The 18,103-nt window shown below is 42.1% G+C and overlaps 1 protein-coding gene and 1 long non-coding RNA gene across 15 annotated transcripts in view; both read left to right on the top strand.

Annotated features, from left to right (window-relative positions):
* Myo81F (Myosin 81F) overlaps nt 1-18,103 on the top strand; it is a 2,624,640-nt gene that overhangs the window by 503,720 nt on the left and 2,102,817 nt on the right. The window lies entirely within an intron of this gene.
* LOC139352958 (uncharacterized) lies at nt 7,121-18,007 on the top strand. Its single transcript, XR_011604020.1, has 2 exons — nt 7,121-9,019; nt 9,112-18,007. It is a non-coding gene; the product is annotated as an uncharacterized lncRNA (long non-coding RNA).

The following is an 18,103-nucleotide window of genomic DNA, read 5'->3' as shown; positions in this document are numbered from 1 at the left end:
GTTGTTACTGTTAACCGGGCAGTCACGTTTACTACAAATTTTATGGGTCGAACGCACTGTGATACTGAGATAGCCGCACGAATTTCGTAGCGATCGAATACAGAACATCTGTTTTTTTCAGACTTGTTAACCATTTTTTCTGGGCTACAGAGTTAGTTATGCCTTAAATGAGGTCATATGTAAAGCTTTACATAACTTAAATAAATTTACGTCTGGCATATGCCTGGACCCAAGAGATGTAATTAATAAAATTATCTTTAATTACCATCTGTCCCTTAATATCTAGTCTCGTGATAGTTCAGTAGCTAGTAAAAATATAATCTGTTGGCGAATAAAGAATGAAATAAAAAAAATTCAAAGGGAACAGTAATTAGGTACAGAGGAGGATCCTTACTTGACTCACAATCAGGAGAGATCGCTACAGCGTGGGATAAAGGCGAGTTCCGTCAATTCAATTAAATTATTGAGATAACAAACTACAGAATTCAGAGTAATGTAAACCAAAGTTAAGCTCAACCTTTTCATCTAACCAAAAGTTCACGGCGTTCACCGTACCAGGGAATCGATGTTGGACGCACTCAACAAAAACACAAGGAAAATCTTAGAAAAGTGTTTCGGCGTCTAAACGAGGTGAACCTGAGAATAAACGCAGAGAAGTGTCAATTCTTCAAGCAGGAGCTGTTGTACATGGAGAACCGCGTAACAAATTATGGGATTGGTACAGACCCAAACAAAGTGGCAGCCATAGCCCAGTTAGAACATTCTTCAACAGTCCGCAATCTGAGGCAGTACCTAGGCGTGGCACCATGGTACCGACGTCCCGTACCGGACTTCGCCCGCATCGGAAAACCTCTCAACGACCTACTCCGAGGGTTCGAGGAGGTGAAGGCAAGGCTGATGACTGATCCCATGTTGGCGTGTCCAGATTTCGGAAGGGCATTCAAGGGCAAACGGACGCCAGCGACTACGGCATTTAGGGAACGCATAATGGCAAGATTTGGGGTCCTGAAAATGCTAATCACGGACTACGGGGTGCAGTTCGCCAGTCGAGCCTTCAAGAAGTTCCGTAGCACCGTACTCACCAAGAAAAAAAGAACGAGCGCGCGAACCGGACTGAAAACAATGATAACGAAGTTTGCCGGACAAAAGCAGAGGAATTGGGACGAAAGGTGGGCAGAGACTATGTTGGATGTCAACTCAAGTGTATCAGAGTCAACTGGGAAACCGGGAAACAATGGGTACAGGAAGGCATATGGAATCGCTAGACGGAAACACAGAAAAATTGAAAGAGGTATTCGAAATCGTCCGAAAAAATCTAACGGAAACGGAGACAGTGGAATCCGAGGATTGCCACCTATCAAAAGCGGCAGAAGGTTTCGCGGCCAAATTAGTACCGAGGTACAATGGCCCGTATCAGGTTATAGACTTTACATCTCCAGTAATCTGCAAATTATACACCAAAAATTCAAAAAGGAACGCACGGGGCATGTCAGCCATTCGAAACACCAAGCGTCAGCGATTGATAACAGCGATATAAACGGACCACGAAACGGACCAAGAGTCGTTTAGTCCAGACAAGGGGATCGGTCGTGTGGTCGTTCGAGGCGTGTAGAACCAGCAGAGACCATCGTGAATGGGCAGCGGTAACCGTTTAATCATTAGGCCAAAGCCGAAGTCAACGTAGCATGCCACACACAAACCAGAAATCTGTTCGTTCAAGCACAAACCAGAGTAAACGACGCACAAAGGAAAAGGACTTTATGAAGCTTAATTGTTGCCAGGCCGAAACCGGAAGTCACCGACGAAAGGATTATGGAAATAGGCAGGGGGAATGGTCATGGGGTCGTCCCCATGAGTGGGCAGTGGCAACCGTTTAATCGTCAGGAGCATGCGATACACAGACCAGAACCGGAACCAAAAACTACAAGAAACTGTTTAGACGTCAGGCGTCAACGGAAGGGGGAGGTGAACGTACACGAAGGCCGATAGCTGGATAGAATGTAGAGTGAAGACTCGACAGATTCTAGGATAGGGCAGAGGCAACCGTTTCCGCGTCAGGCCAAAGCCGGAGTCAACGGAGCCTACGTCCAAAGCCAGGACACCATCGGGTAAAGCCTTCACCACACCAGCGAAACGACAGGCAAGGCCATTGGAAACAGAAGGGTACAAACTTCTAAACACATGTAACCGATGAAAGGAAAGAGACGGGACAAACACGCGTCGGCAGCAGCAGCCATAACTTAACCGAAGTGACCAAACGACGAAAGAAGTACGAATAGAAATCAAAGCAACAAGGCGGAAACTGAAACAAAAGCACAGGTCACAGAGAGGGGGGCGGTTCCTAAGAGAAGCTCTAGTGGTAACGGAGAACCTCTGTATCGTGCTACCAGCACGATCGCGTAAAACTAAAAATTGTATTACCTCAAGACATAAAATCCTGTGCTCATTTAGGCAAGTCTATATGAATGCGATTCGTATGCGTAACAATTTACCTTCTCTAAGTTTCTCTTTAAATTAAATGAGTACATGCAAACTAGATAGTTCAAACTTATTAAAGTAAATTAAAACAATCGCAAATATTTTAATGTATAATCTTTTATTAATTACTTATATTTTCTATTCTTATTTAGTAATTATAATTCATAGTTTAATTTAAACTTATTCCGTTCGTATAAAATTCTAAAATCGATGCAACTAAAGCACTAAACATAAGTATTTACAAGCAAATATATACAGTTAAATAAATAAATTCAAATCGTAGGAACACTCAAAGGTACAACTCCTTACAGTAATCGTCAAATAGAAGGCACAGCTTATGGATAGACTTAAGAAAGTCTTGATAAATATTATTGTACGGGCGATTTTTCTTTTTACATTATGAAGCTGTCACATAAACCTTAAATCGATTAATTAAAGAGTCCCATCGATTCTGAACCGTAAAAGGGGTCTAAGTGTTTGTTTTTATCTTAAGCTTGTAGTGGATCGCCACACAGTGCCTTTTGACTTATAATTGATCTTTGGTAATAAATAATATTTTTTGAAACATAGAGAATGGTTTAAACGGCATATGCTCTTGTTGTCCTAAAAACACAGAAACACCTAATTGGACTTTGGGAAATTTCCAGAAACCATTTTTACTTTTTTTATGATTTCCGAGTTAAGTCGTCATACAAGCTTTTGTGCCATCACCTACAGGTGATGGAACATACGTTTGTATGGAACTTTTACTCAGCAGTATCCAATTATCATTGAAAACTATAAATGGTTCATGGACATTTTAACTAGTTTATTTGCCTTTAAAATAAGTGTTAGAACCGGGAGTGCGCTTTGCGAAAGCATACTTACAAATCAGTAAAGTAAATATTTGTAAAAAAAAATCTATTTTGTGCTAACAAAACATTTTTGTAAAAACTTTTTTTTTGTGTATGCAAAATTTGGTTTTTTATGTTAACATTAAAAAAAATTATAAAAAACTACATTTTTTATTTTTTTTGTTTTGTATGTTTTTTTTTTAAATATTTGTCCAAATTCATTACATTTTGTAAATCCATTAGACTTAACATTTCGGGTCTATATCAGGGGATCAGAAGATGCAGCCAACAAATTGAAGAGATCCTAATTTTTCCTCATTCTTGATGCCTTAAGTGTGTTTAGAAATCGATATTTTCAATACAATTTCATAAAATTTGGTTACAGATTTCTGTGCATCTTCGGAAAGCTCTCTTATGGGAAAGCCCCTGTATTCAATTATGTATTTTCCATGCGCCAAATTAATTTTTTTTAGTGTATACAATTCTTTTAAAAGTAATGTAGTTTTCGAGGACGGTTCTCTATATTTTGTAGAGTTAACCTTTTCCTTGCAGTTCAAAACATTTAAAGTGGTTCCCAATATTTTCATGATTTCATTTTTATTTCCAGTGATTTAAGTTACTGCTTCCACATTTTCAATCTCCTCGAAGTTTCCATATCCGTGCATGGGTATACTACTTTTAATCCAACAACCATTCTCTTTCTGATGCTTGTCTTATCCTTTTATGATGTGTTTTCTTCATTCTTGTTAGGAATAGTATACACTAGTTTCAATAAGAACACCAAACACCTTATCCTTGCATGCGAAGGTGAAATTGCATATTCATAATTTTCCTCATCTGTGGAATCTCTAAAGTTTCCAAAGTTCCATTGCGTTTTTTTTGCAGATTGGGTATGACTTTGTACATATTCATAATAATTCATATTAACATTTTGGATATTTTCCTCCTCTAATTTCCAGTTTTACGGGCTTAATATTGTTTATTTGTTTTTTAATGTCATTCGCCGTGACTTTTATCAGTTCCGGTGATTCCCCTGCGAATAAAACACTATTGGTTGGCAATAATGCACTGATGACTCATCACTCATCAGGTTTCATTGGCAAGGGTACAACGGATGTCATAAACATATTTCCGCCTGGTACACAGAAACTTTCGTAAACTCCGTATAGAGGGGTCGTTAATTTGCCTTTGCTATCGAAATACTTTTGAATCCGGGTAAAAGATCATCTCCATGCCATGAAGCTTTTCGTAATATCTCATACTTTTCTTTGGAAAGTTCTTAGTCCATAAATGATGCCAATGCCTCTTTCAACGCATACTTTTTAATAAGTCCATTCGGATGCGTGGGAATGCTTTTATTAAGTGTAATATACTAATAGTGTAATGTACCTGATAGTTACCCATAGGGTAAAGCTAAAGCGCAGTGCAAGTTTTTTTTTCATCAGAGTGCCACGCCCACTCGAAAGGCCACAATCGACCATAACACTAAAACCTGTCCGTTTCATTTAAATGAGAAGTTGTTCTTATTATCATTATCCACCTACGTGCCAAAAATTATTGAAATCGGACCATTAATTAAAAAGTTATAACCACACAATAATAAATAATCATCAAATTCAATAGAGGGCGAGAGGGATGGGCAAATATTTATACAGAAAATCGGCTATTTAAATATTCAATAAAATTGTTATGCCTTATACTTAAAATAAAACTGTTGAAAGATGCTTGAAGGTTTCTTCACTCGTTGCTGCCAAAAATTTTACGAATATTATATAGATAACATATATGTGTGGTGTGTCTGCTTAGACAACAACCTTTTTGAGCTAAACGACACCAACGACGACATGGAAGGATAGACGATATCAAGGAGAAAGGAAGAAAGACGAAAGACGATAAGTAAGACAGATGAAAGACGAACGACGATATGATGAGAAACGGAGCGGGAGTTGAATCCCAGACTTTGAAGGGTACGGTCCTTAGACGTTGGCTAAAAGACGAAAACGACGCGTTAAATGCTTATATTATATATCCAACCAATAAATATACTTAAATACTTAAGCAATAAACTTAAAAATCCCACATTTGGGGGCTCAATCGGAATTTGTGAAAGAAGTGACAAGTAAAACCGAAGAAGTGTGCAAAGTGAACTAGTAATAAAACAAAGTCGTAAACAAGTTGCTAAAAAACGATGTGTGTACCAATTTAAAGCAATAAGTCAACGTCTTAAAATTAAATATTTCACCACCATTAGCTATTTAAATGACTACATAGTTGAAATTTGCACAGTAGCAAGAAGGTGAACATTTTAACCTTCCACAAATACGTATTTGAGAGCGAGGGTGATAGAGGCAACCGTCAACGGTTTTGAAATTGTTCCAGTTTCGAATCAACGAAAGCTCAAACAATTACATAGCGAAGGAAAGATATGTGCAGGAAAATCTTAACGAACGCGATCTGGCTTTAATTTTCAATGTGTTGAACATAAGCTAAAACGTTGACGACGTCGGAATCCACATGTTTCGCAATTTGCTTTAAAATAGGCTTCTCGCACACAGTCAATTTGAATCCTCAGACGACGAAGATGAAGCAAACAATGTATTTGTAAGCGGGAGAACATCACGAACCGACGAGCTTGGTGCAGAACAAAGCGGAATGCAAAACGCAACGAATTTTGAAAAAATGCAGAGAAAGAGAAGTCGACCAAACTATGCAACGAAGTGGCATCACCGAGATTTTCTTTTAGTTTTCGCGACATGGATGATTTAGTTTGCACCTTTGACGGTACTAACTCAATTTCAATTGAATCGTGGTTAACAGAGTTCGAAGAGCAAGCGTTAATAATGTGCTGGAAAGACGTTCAAAAATTGATATTTGCGAAAAAAGAGGTCTGAGCACCGGAATGCGATTAAAATTGCTCTCTTAAACGAGTTTAAAACTATTGTAAACAGCAAACAAATTCAAGAGCAGTTAAGCAAAAGCAAACGTGCTTACTTGTACCGAATGAAGGATCTGACAATTGGAGGGGATACTTTTGATTCAGTTTTGATACAGTACGTAATTGATGGCGTAGAAGGTAATTCAATTGACAACACTCTCTTCTACGCTGCCAGAGTTCAAAGAGTACGTCACAAAGAACGAGCGGGAGAAAGTTTACGACCGCGAGAAACCAAAGCGAAACGGCGATGTGTTTTATAGCAAGAAAGTGACAACACCGAACAAAAACTTTAAATAAGAGATAAGTTGTTAAAATTGTGGTCAAAAAGGACACCTGTCCAATAATTTCAAAAACAAAGAACGCGGCACTAAATGATTCCTGTGGACATATTTCGCGCAGTTGTAACGAAAAGTGCGTAGCTCTGATTGACCCCCGAAGCAAATTCAACTTGGTTCGCGAAGATCTCTACAACGGTTTACGACGTCCGAGATTGCAAAACTGTTGCGTAGGTCTAATTGGTTTCGGTTGCGCGCGTGACACAAGCAAAATAAATCCACTTGGACATTTCAAAGAGACCATTCTCATTGACAATGACGAGTTCGTTTTGGATTTCTACGTTGTTCCAATCGGTTGCATGGATTTCCAATTGATTGTCGGTGAGGAACTTTGTTTACATGCTCGTTTCAATCGCGACGGTTTGCAAGTGTGTAAGATGCCGAGACAAGAAGGTAGAAGAAAATGATTTAATCAACGTAATGAAAGTCGACGTTGCAGAGAATAACAATGAACTTGATATCAACCAGCAAGCAAGTACCAAAAACAAAGTACACAGTACAACTACAAACCGCTTCACCTGAAGACCACCACGATTCGAGACCACGATATTTGCCAGACCAAGATGCCAAGATTTTCCAAACGATCGATTTGAAAAAGGGATTTTTTCATGTTCCTGTCTCAAAGCCAAGCCGAAAATACACATCCGTTGTCACTCAAAGTGGACAATATAAGTTTTTAAAGGTACCTTTCGGACTTTCAAACTCTCCTGGCCTTTTCCAGCGGCATGTTAACGCAATTTTTCGCGAGGTGACTCGCAAGGGAATCCCCTGCCTTAAAACGCATTGCTTAACCTGAGGGAGGTTATTGACACCAGTGCAGAATCGAAATGAATCTTAAAAAATGTCATTTTTCAAAAACGCGTATACAATTCCTCGGCCATGTCATAGGAAATTAGAAAATCTATCCAAGTCCTGAGAAGATTGATGCTGTGTCCAAATTCAAATCACCCCGATATTTGCCAGACTAAGATGCCACAATTTTCCAAACGATCGATTTGAAAAAGGGATTTTTTCTTCTTCCTGTCTCAAAGCCAAGCCGGAAATACACATCCGCTGTCACTCAAAGTGGACAATATCAGTTTTTAAAGGTACCTTTCAGACTTTCAAACTCTCCTGTCGTTTTCCAGAGTCATGTTAACGCCCTTTTTCGTGAGCTGACTCGCAAAGGCATCCCCTGCCTTAAAGCGCATTACTTAACCTGAGGGAGGTTATTGACACCTGTTCTGAATCGAGTTGAATCTTAAAAACGTCATTTTTTTAAAAACGCGTATACAATTCCTAGAAAATCAGAAAATCTATCCAAGCCCTGAGAAGATTGATGCTGTGTCCAAATTCAAATCACCACAAGCTTTGAAGCAACAGGAAAGTTTTTTGAGTTGAGCGGGATATTTCCGTAAGTTCATTCAGAGTTATGCCATTATTTTAAAGCCTCTCACTGATTTGACTAAGAACAACACCAAATTTCTCATGAAAAATAAAGAAGAAAGGTTAGTAAGCAATTTAAAGAAGATTTTGACCGCAAATACCGTCCTAAGCATTTACAATCAGAAACTCGAGACAGAAGTACACATAGACGCTGCCATTGCCAGTGCATCCGGTATGCTATATGAGTAAAAAGACAAACGACGCTCAACGAAAATATACAAGTTATGAGCTTGAGATTCTTGCAGTCATCGGAGCACTCGTAAAGTTTAAAGTACATCTGTTAGGCATCCAAACCAAAACCTTCACAAAAACTTTAGAGAAGCAAAATCCTTGCACACGAGTCGCTCGCTGGGTCCTGTTTTTCCAGGAGTACGATTATGAGGTAGAGCATCGATCCGGAACTCGTATGAAACATGTGGACGCTCTCAGCCGTTACCCAATCATGACAATACTTGACCAAAGTATTTCGATAGGCATACAAAAAGCTCAAGAGCAACCTGAGCATCACAGAGCGGTTTGCGATTTCCTCAACAATGGAAAAGATTCAGAAAGTAGTCATTACTTTCTCTGGGTTGGCATACTGCAGAAGCTTGACAACGACACTGAGTTAATTTTGGTGCCCAAGGATATGAAAAGGCAAATCATAACGATTTTCCTTGAGAAAAAGGTTCAGAAGGTCCTAGATTGCTACATACCGTGTATTATGAGCAATCATAAAAAAGGCAAACAGGATTGACTACTGCATCCACTGGACAAAGGGGACGTTTCTCTGCATATGTGGTTTGCTTAGGTCCGTTAGATTCCACCAATAAAGACTACAAACACATATTAGCCGTTGTGGATTCGTTTACCAAGTTCTGCTGGCTGTACCCGACAAAATCGACTTCCTCGGACGTCAAAGTTGCGTAACCAAAGTGCAGTATTTGGCGATCCTGTCATCACCATCTGCGATTGAGGGTCTGCATTTACTTCAAACTTATCAAGGCGACCACAGGACTTCGACGCGTGAACGGGTAAGTAGAGAGATTGAACGCCACTATAATATCAACCAAGTGGTATAATCACGTCAACAAAGTTCAGCTGGCGATCAATTCTACTTTTGCAGAGGCAGTAACTCGAACGATGTCCATAAGATTGGCAATTTGATGGTCCTTTTAATTCTTCAACTTGTGCTGAGTATCTAAAGCGCTGGTCAACACCTGATGAAGACGAAGATGCATTCGAGGCGAAAGCTTAGCAGGATGGCCAAATACACCCCTTTGCCGAATACACAAACGACGTAATGCAAGGATAGACGATATCAAAGAGCAAGTAAGAAAGACGAAAGACGATAAGTAAGAGAGAGATCTCCTCCGAGAAACGGAGGGGGAGTTGAATTCCAGGCTTAGAAGAGTAAGGTCCTAAGACGTTGGCCAAAAGACGCGTGAAATTCTTACTTATCAAATGTTAATTTCTTTATATTATATTCAACCTAATCTAACCAACAAATAAACTCAAATACTTTAGCAATAAACTTAAAAATACCACATATATATAATATAATAGTTATACAATTAAAAGTGATTATCCTCCATCTTAACTCTTTGAAAAAAGCATTGTATTTGCCATACCTAGACACCAACTACAATTTGTCAAATTCAGGTTCTGCCTTCAAATGAACATTATCCAGATCAATAAAATTAATTTCACTATCTCTGTCTTCTTCCGTAGTTTCAATGTCGCTACTTACATCGGAAATAGGGCTTTTAAACAAAGAAATTTCTCCTTCGGAAAACTTTTTTTATTAACTTTATTTCGGTCTGTGACTATATTCAATGGATTTGCATAGATCCGTTTTCTTCGGAATAGATTCATTTTAGCATGGCCATAAAGTTGGGCTTTCCACGGCCCGTGGTTCCCTCAGTCGAATAGCTGCCGATTTGGCCTTTCCTTTCCTGCTAGATCGCATTCAGCGCTTCATTCGGGTTGGTTCGAAGGGCTCCACTAATACACAAAGCCGCCATTCGCTGTACTTTGTTTAAAGGAGTCAGTATGCATTGTTTGTACAGAGCGGTCTACCGCAGGGCCACTCCGTATAGTAGGATTGGCTTGACTACCGCTGTGTACGAGGGCAGTCCGATAAGTACTTAGCCTCACCGCCCGATGGCGTCACTATCGCAAGAGAAATTTTCTATCGTGTAGTACATTTTCGTAAACGGCTACTGTCGAAATTTAAGCGAAATCGGACTCGTAGTTTTGTTTTGACTGGGTGTGGAATCGGACGTGTCCGCGGATTTTACAAAAATGGAGAAAGAGCAATATCGGGCTGTGTATGGCGACTTTTCTGCTTCGATGGCGACCGTCAAAAATTGGTTTAACGAGTTTCAAAGTGGTCGCACGTCGGTTTTTGATGAGCCACGCCCAGGTGCCCCGAAAACGGCTACCACAAAGGATAACGAGACAAAAATTCACGATCTCGTATTGGCAGACTGTCGATTGAAAATACGCGAGATAGCTGAGACAGTAGGCATGTCAAAAGACCGCGTGGGTCATATCCTGCATGAAATTTTGGGTATGAGAATGCTGTCACTCCGGACAACAAACGCAACCGTGAGAGCACTTCAGAGCAGTGTTTGACGCTGTTTAAGCGCAATCCGAAGGAGTTTCTGCGTCGTTTCGTGACCGTCGACGAAACATGGATCCACTGGTACACACCAGAGACCAAGGAACAGTCGAAACAGTGGACTTCACCCGGCGAACCTGCTACGAAGAAGGCGAAGTCTGTCCCATCGGCCGGAAAGGTGATGTCCACCGTTTTTTGGGACTCACAAGGTGTGATCTACATCGACTACCTGGAGAAGAGCAAAACGGTCACAGGGCTGTACTAATCGCGCAGCGAAATCAAAGAGCGCTTGGATGCTGTGTATGGCGACTTTTCTGCTTCGATGGCGACCGTCAAAAATTGGTTTAACGAGTTTTAAAGTGGTCGCACGTCGGTTTTTGATGAGCCACGCCCAGGTGCCCCGAAAACGGCTACCACGAAGGATAACGTGACAAAAATTCACGATCTCGTATTGGCAGAGTGCCGATTGAAAATACGCGAGATAGCTGAGACAGTAGGCATGTCAAAAGACCGCGTGGGTCATATCCTGCATGAAATTTTGGGTATGAGAAAGCTGTCACTCCGGACAACAAACGCAACCGTGAGAGCACTTCAGAGCAGTGTTTGACGCTGTTTAAGCGCAATCCGAAGGAGTTTCTGCGTCGTTTCGTGACCGTCGACGAAACATGGATCCACTGGTACACACCAGAGACCAAGGAACAGTCGAAACAGTGGACTTCACCCGGCGAACCTGCTACGAAGAAGGCGAAGACTGTCCCATCGGCCGGAAAGGTGATGGCCACCGTTTTTTGGGATTCACAAGGTGTGATCTACATCGACTACCTGGAGAAGAGCAAAACGGTCACAGGGCTGTACTATGCCGAATTATTGGGCCGATTCGCCTCCGAATTGCAGAAAACACGGCCACATTGGGCGAAGAAAAAAGTGCTCTTCCTGCACCGGCTCACACTTCCGACCTCGCCAAGGCCAAAACGGTCACAGGGCTGTACTATGCCGAATTATTGGGCCGATTCGCCTCCGAATTGCAGAAAACACGGCCACATTGGGCGAAGAAAAAAGTGCTCTTCCTGCACCGGCTCACACTTCCGACCTCGCCAAGGCCAAAGTGGTCGAATTTGGCTACGAACTGCAACCCCATCCACCATATTCTCAAGCTTTGGCCCAGTGTGACTTCTTTTTTTTACAAACTTGAAAAAGTCACTCGCTGGAAAGAAATTTGCGTCAGAGGTCGTCGCCGCCACAGAGGCCTATTTTGCAGACCTCGAGAAAACGTATTTTTCAGACGGGTTAAAGAAGTTGGAGCATCGCTGGGTTAAGTGTATCGAGCTAAATGCAGATTATGTTGAGAAATAAATCGCCACTTTTCCAAAATTTCCTTTTTTCCTTTGGAGGCTAAGAACTTATCGGACCACCCTCGTATATCCAAATAACTGTTCTAGGGGACATGCTTCATATAAGCCCAATTTCCTTCATACGTGAGTAAGAATACTAACCCCACGTACCTGGCGTGATCGCTAAAAGAGAGATTCGGTTATTGCAGAGGGAAGCACGTTATCCCTCTATGTCCAGAAAGGCGATCAGTGTGAAATCCTTGATGCTGAGTGATTTCTCGATGCTGCTTACCACCAAGTGTAGCGACGATTCAGTTGACTTACCTTTGGTATAAGCGTGTTGTGTCTCTAATATTTGTGTCGGGTCTATGGTGGCCCTTATGTGTAGGCTTATCATTCTTTCAAAGCTCTTAAGCAGGAATAATGTTAGGCTTATTGGCCTAAAATCCTTTGCTGTGGTGTGAGTGGCCTTCCCTGCCTTGGGAAAGAAAACCACCTTCGTTTCTTGCCATACTGTTGGTAGCTCTCCTACCGCCAGGATGGATTGGAAGATTTTCTTCAACCAGTTTATAGCTATTTGTCCTGCTTGTTAGATGTGAGCCGGTGTTATCCCGTCCGGTCCCGGCGATTTGTATGGCTTGAAACTATGAATGGACAATTTCATTTTGCGGTCTGATAGGAGTGGATCTAATTCGATTTCCTCTCCTGCTCCTCTTTCAGGAGGATGACCTGTTTGTTGGCTTCCTAGAAAGTGAGCGTCTAGGAGCAGGTCCAAGGACTCTTTACTGGAGTCTGACCATGATCCATTTGCTTTTTGAAGATAGCCCAAGGCGCGGCTGTCTTAGAGAGTATTTTCCTGAGTCTTGCGGCATCAGTTGTTTTTTCTATGTCAGAGCAGAAGGTCTGCCATGCCGTTCGTTTTGCTCTTCTAATGGCCTTTTTGTAGGAGGCTAGTTCATACTTGTAGTTCTACCAGTTAGTGTCCTCATTTCCCGCCCTTGCTCTGTTAAACAGGCACGTGCAGTTGGTTCTGAGGATTGATATTTGTTGGGTCCACCAGGGGGTTTTTTCCTTTCCCTTGGTTTACCTGTGGGGCATGCAACTTTGAAGGCAGTGTTGCGTGCCTCTGTGAATTTATTTACTGTGTCGTCCAGCTCCTGTGGGTTTGTGATGCTTTCTGACGGTTCCATGGGGGGGATATTCATCAGAACTTCTTTGTACCTGTGCCAGTCGGCTCGTCTGGGGTTAGCAAAGCTGACCGGCAAGGGCGAATCAAGGGACAATACGGTTTCTATGAATCTATGGACTAAAAAGGAGTGCTCGTCAGAGACTGCCCAGTTTTTGACTGCGCCTACGAGTGAGTCTGCTACCAAAGTTAGATCTATGATCGTTTTGCATAAGAATAGGTTCGAATTTAGAATAAAATCAAAAGACTCAAGAGACTCACCTCTGTAGTTGTTGTTTGGGCAACCCCACTGGGAGTGATGGGCGTTGGCGTCACAGCCTATTACCAATCCTTTCCTGAGCTTTCACCATTCCTCTGACCAGCGCATCTGGAGGCTTTTCCTTTTCAAAGGCCAAGTAGGCCGAAAGGACCCTTATAGAGCCACTTTGCAGCTCCAGGCTTACTGCGGTGTTGCCCCCGTTGCTGTAATTGCGAAGTAGAAAAATACTAAGATGCCTTTTGGCTAATATGCACATTCGAATTTTACCTTCTTTGGGGTCAACATAAGCTTGTATTCCTTTGTTCCTAATCCAGCAACCTTGCCTCCTACTATCCAAGGTTTCTGTACAAGGACTAGGTCGGCTCCGCCTTCGGTCAGACGAAGCAGAAGCGCAGCAGACGCTGCTTTACTGTGGTGCAGTTTTATTTGTAGAAGTCTTAGTGACATCTACAGCTGCAACGTCCACCACAGTGACGTTGGCCACCTCTGTGTCGCTGATGTCCACGTCCTCGATAGCCGGTCCAAGCGCTCGCATCTCTCTGCTTAGCGACCAATCAGTAGAGTAGTAGTAGTAGTAGTAGTAGTAGTAGATCGGGGCAACTGACTCCTTGTTCAGGACCAACACCGCCTGGTTGACATCCTCTTCATGCTCCTCCACCTTAACAAATTTCCGGTCCTGGGGGAGGTGCGGGTTGCATTCTTGCAACATGAAGAGGATGTTCTCCGGCGCCTTGATCGCTGCTGAGAGCCAAATCCTGGCTCGGGGCCTACTGGGGACATCACACCAGTCTAGTGCGACGATGTTCGCCCTTTCGTAGACCTCGCCGAGCTTGCTCGTCGCCTGTTTGTACAAGTCGGCAGTGCACTGCCTTCCACTTGTTCCTATGAATCCTGCCCTCCGGATTGCCCTTGTCAATGAGACCGAGTAGGACTCCGACCTTCGTAATTTCGGCGAACGAGACCGATGGCTGGATCTTAGATCTCTACGCCGGTGGTCCGGGTAGTTCGAGGGATCGCTGCTTTTTCGCCTGAGCCCCTTATCCTGCCCGTATTTAGGAAGCACCTTCCTTGCACACTCTACCTTCTTTAGCCATTCAGGCGAAGTTGTGGCAACGTTGCTCCTAGTATGAGAGCGCAGAGTCTGGGCGGCAGTCCGTCTTTCTGCGTAAGTATATTTATTTGCTCCAGCGGGTGGCCCGAGCGCCTTGGCAGTGCCTACCGCTGCTTTAGGCGCATATGCGCCCGTGGCGGAGGCGAACGCTGGCTTTCTGCCACCCGTCATCCCCAGTTTGGGATGCGGCCCTTTTGGGACCGTGCTGGTGCGGATGTTGGAACCAGTGTTCAGCTTATCCGAGGGTTTTTGAAAGTTCCCGTCTCTGTATTTTGTTTTTTAGTTAAATTTGTTGATTACATAATTGGTACCACGAGTTGCGGAGAAGGGGAATAGTCCGCTCGGGCAGAGATCCGCGATGCGCGGGTACGGCGATAGTTAGAACAGGGGGTCGCTATGTCCGTGAGCACACCGTTTGAGTACGGTTCGGCACGGTCCGGATTACCGTGGTTCGGCCTGGTGTGAGATGTTGTTTGGAAGGGGAGATGGGTAGGTGTTGTGTTGGGAGTGGGTTTGTGTAAAGCAACTATTTAGATGCGGCTGAACAACTCGCATCGTCGGTATTGCTTCGTAGAAATATACCCGCTGGCTGTCCGCGACTGTTTATTTACTGAGGTTTCCGTCCACGATTCCGTGTTTGACTTCTCCCACCAGCTTATTCACAGTTGGCCTCGAGAGAGGTCATCCGCTATCCGCAACTTGCGACCCTCTCGGTTGCCCCAGCTAGGCGACTTTGGAACCATCTCACAAGTTCCTCAGCCGAGTACAGTCTGAAGTATGGCTTAGTAAACTTTTGTAGTGCTACTTCAGCTTTTTTTCAGAATAGTTGGCACCTTTTCGTCTGCACTGCAAATTGTCTTTTGCAACTTCAAGGTAAGAGGATAAATATCACATCCGTGACGCTTCCCTTCAGTTCTGCAGTAAGAACGCGGTGACATGTCTAAAGGCAACAAGCTTTTTTGTTTACTTTTGTGCCTAAAACTCTGTGCCGCTGTTGACGTCAGCAGAGAAACCAGCGCAGCATAGAAGACTGCCTAAAAACGGTCGTGCAACAAAGACAGATAGATAATCGAAGGTTCCCTCTCTTTCTTTGTCTTATAATCTGTCTGCACTCGGCGCTTACAGTAGTATGTATATTGTAGCAATTTTAACAAAACCTAACTCTGTTTTTAACCTGTGCATTTTGTTATTGTAACTTCTGTAAGCTGCGGTGCATTTGTTTCAATAGCTTTTGTTGTTGTTTCCCATAATCTGTAATCTCTCTCTCTTGTAATCTCTCTCCCGTTTCTTGTCGTCGCAACTGTTGTCGTGTATATTTTGTTTGTGTTTTGCAAGCCACGCTCAGTCGACAGCCACTCTGTCGCGCTCTCTCGCTTTCGCAGTCTCTTCGCGCTCTTATACTTTTGTGTTTTTGTGTGTCTACATTTTTATTGTTTGATCCCAGTGTCAAATTAAGTGAGGTATTTATAATTCTTTTGATACTTTGGTTTTATAAACAACTTTTTTTCTTAAATTTAAATACGTAAAAATGGCTCTTTTTTGTTCCAAGAAAGATTGTGAGTTTGGATCGTCACCTAATGATGTTTTTATTTATTGTCGTCTCTGCAATACAGTCATTCATCCAAAATGTACTGGACTTGTTGGCAGAGTAAAAGATTTTATTGATCTGCGTGTTGGTTTTTCGTGGACTTGTGCCTCTTGCGTTGAAATAGACCGTGATTTGGATGGCTATGTTGCGCTGACCAATGATCGTTTTATGAAACTTTTTGATAAGCTTATGAGCGTAGTTGCTGATTTTAAAGAGTTTAAGGCGGACCTTGATAATAAAAAAATGTCAGTAGGGTCACCTAAACGCAAAAAGACCGCTCTTTCAAAATCTGCTCCCGTAAAGGCATCAGTTCCAAATCCCAACTTAGCTCCAAATATTTGTACCCGATCGGTAACGGCAGCTATGTCGGCATCTACTGGGTCTGGGGGACCTAAAGTTTCTCTGACAGCAGTACCCATAGGTACCAAAAGCTCTGGAGGAGTCCCTGTTTCTGCTAGCCAGACTAAGGGGTCAAACCCTATGCAGCTTTCTGTGCCTACTGGTGAAGTTAGCTCTATAGGAGTCCCTAGTCTTGGTAATCAGACGAACGATGTTCAGATTGCAAATGGTGGAAGAAAGAGCCTCTCGGTTGTTCCATATAGGAAGCAATTATTTGTGTCTCGTTTAACACCTGAAACCACATCTGCAGATGTTTTGGAATTTATACAACAGGAATTCCCATCTCAAAACATCACAGTGGAGGAGTTTAAATTTCCATATGTTCGTATGATATCTTCATTTAAAATATCTGCTCCTCCGGAAGTATTTAATGTACTAAATTCTAAAAGTTTTTGGCTTAATGATGATTTGGTCATTAAAGAATTTGTTCCAAACAGACGGAGAACTAATAATAAGCCTTCCACGACTGTACCTGCGCCAAAAAACTGAGTAGTTTATTTTTGGCCTATCAAAATGTTAGGGGACTCAATATGAAGCTACCTAAGCTTTATGCTGACTCCTCTGCCTTTTCTGAAGACATTCTGGCCTTTACTGAGACTTGGCTGAAACCGGAGATATCAGACTCCGAAGTTCTGTCTAAAAATTTTAATACGTATAGAACTGATCGCTCTCCTCGTAGGGGGGGTGGGGTGCTGGTTGCCGTTACCTCTACTTTATCATCGGAGAGAATATACTTTCTTAATCCCAATGACATAGAATTCGTTGGTGTTAAAGTTTCTTTGAAATCTTTTTCTATTTATGTAACTTGTTCTTATATTCCACCTGGATCCGACTTAACAATTTATGAGCAACATTCGTCTGCAATAAAAACTGTTTTATCTCATATTTCCGAAAGGGATCTTTTAATTGTTTTGGGTGATTTCAATCTCCCTGACATTTCTTGGTCCCTTTCCACTGACTCACTTGTCTCTACCCCTTTATCTGACCATGACTTCGTTGACGGTCTGTTAGAATTATCATTACAGCAAGTTAGCTTTATACGTAATTCACTAAACAGACAATTAGATCTAGTATTTGTTTTAGATCCGTCTGAAGTCACTGTATCTAGAATTGACCCACTAGTTGTGGCTGAAGACCAGTATCATCCCACATTAGAACTTACAATTTGTCTTCCCAGCATTGATACCCTCTCTCCTTCACTTTCTCCAAGTAAATGTAGATGCTTTCGTAAATGTGACTTTAGTAAACTCAACAACTTGATTTCACAATATAACTGGACAAATTTATATAATTGCTTGGATATTGAAAGTGCTACGGAACTATTTTATAGTGTCCTAAACTCTTTTTTCAGTGAATGTGTTCCTGACAGTTTTCCTCCTAAGTTAGACAGGCCACCTTGGTTTACCAATCAGTTGCAAAGACTTAGAAACCTAAAAACAAACTTCTATAAAAAGTACAAAAAGTCGGGTAGGCCATCCGATTTTTCAAGATATGTGGTGGCTCGTACTAATTTTAATGTACTTAACACTCATTGCTATTCCATGTATTTGAACCAATGTAAATTTGAATTTTCAAAGGATCCGAGGAAATTTTATAACTTTGTCAATGCTAAGCGAAAGTC

The sequence above is a fragment of the Drosophila suzukii genome, chromosome 3 (assembly GCF_043229965.1).
Source record: "Drosophila suzukii chromosome 3, CBGP_Dsuzu_IsoJpt1.0, whole genome shotgun sequence".
Classification (NCBI taxonomy): Eukaryota; Metazoa; Arthropoda; class Insecta; order Diptera; family Drosophilidae; genus Drosophila; species Drosophila suzukii.
Note: the sequence above shows the minus strand (reverse complement) of the source record. Positions and strands in the feature narration are given on the sequence as shown.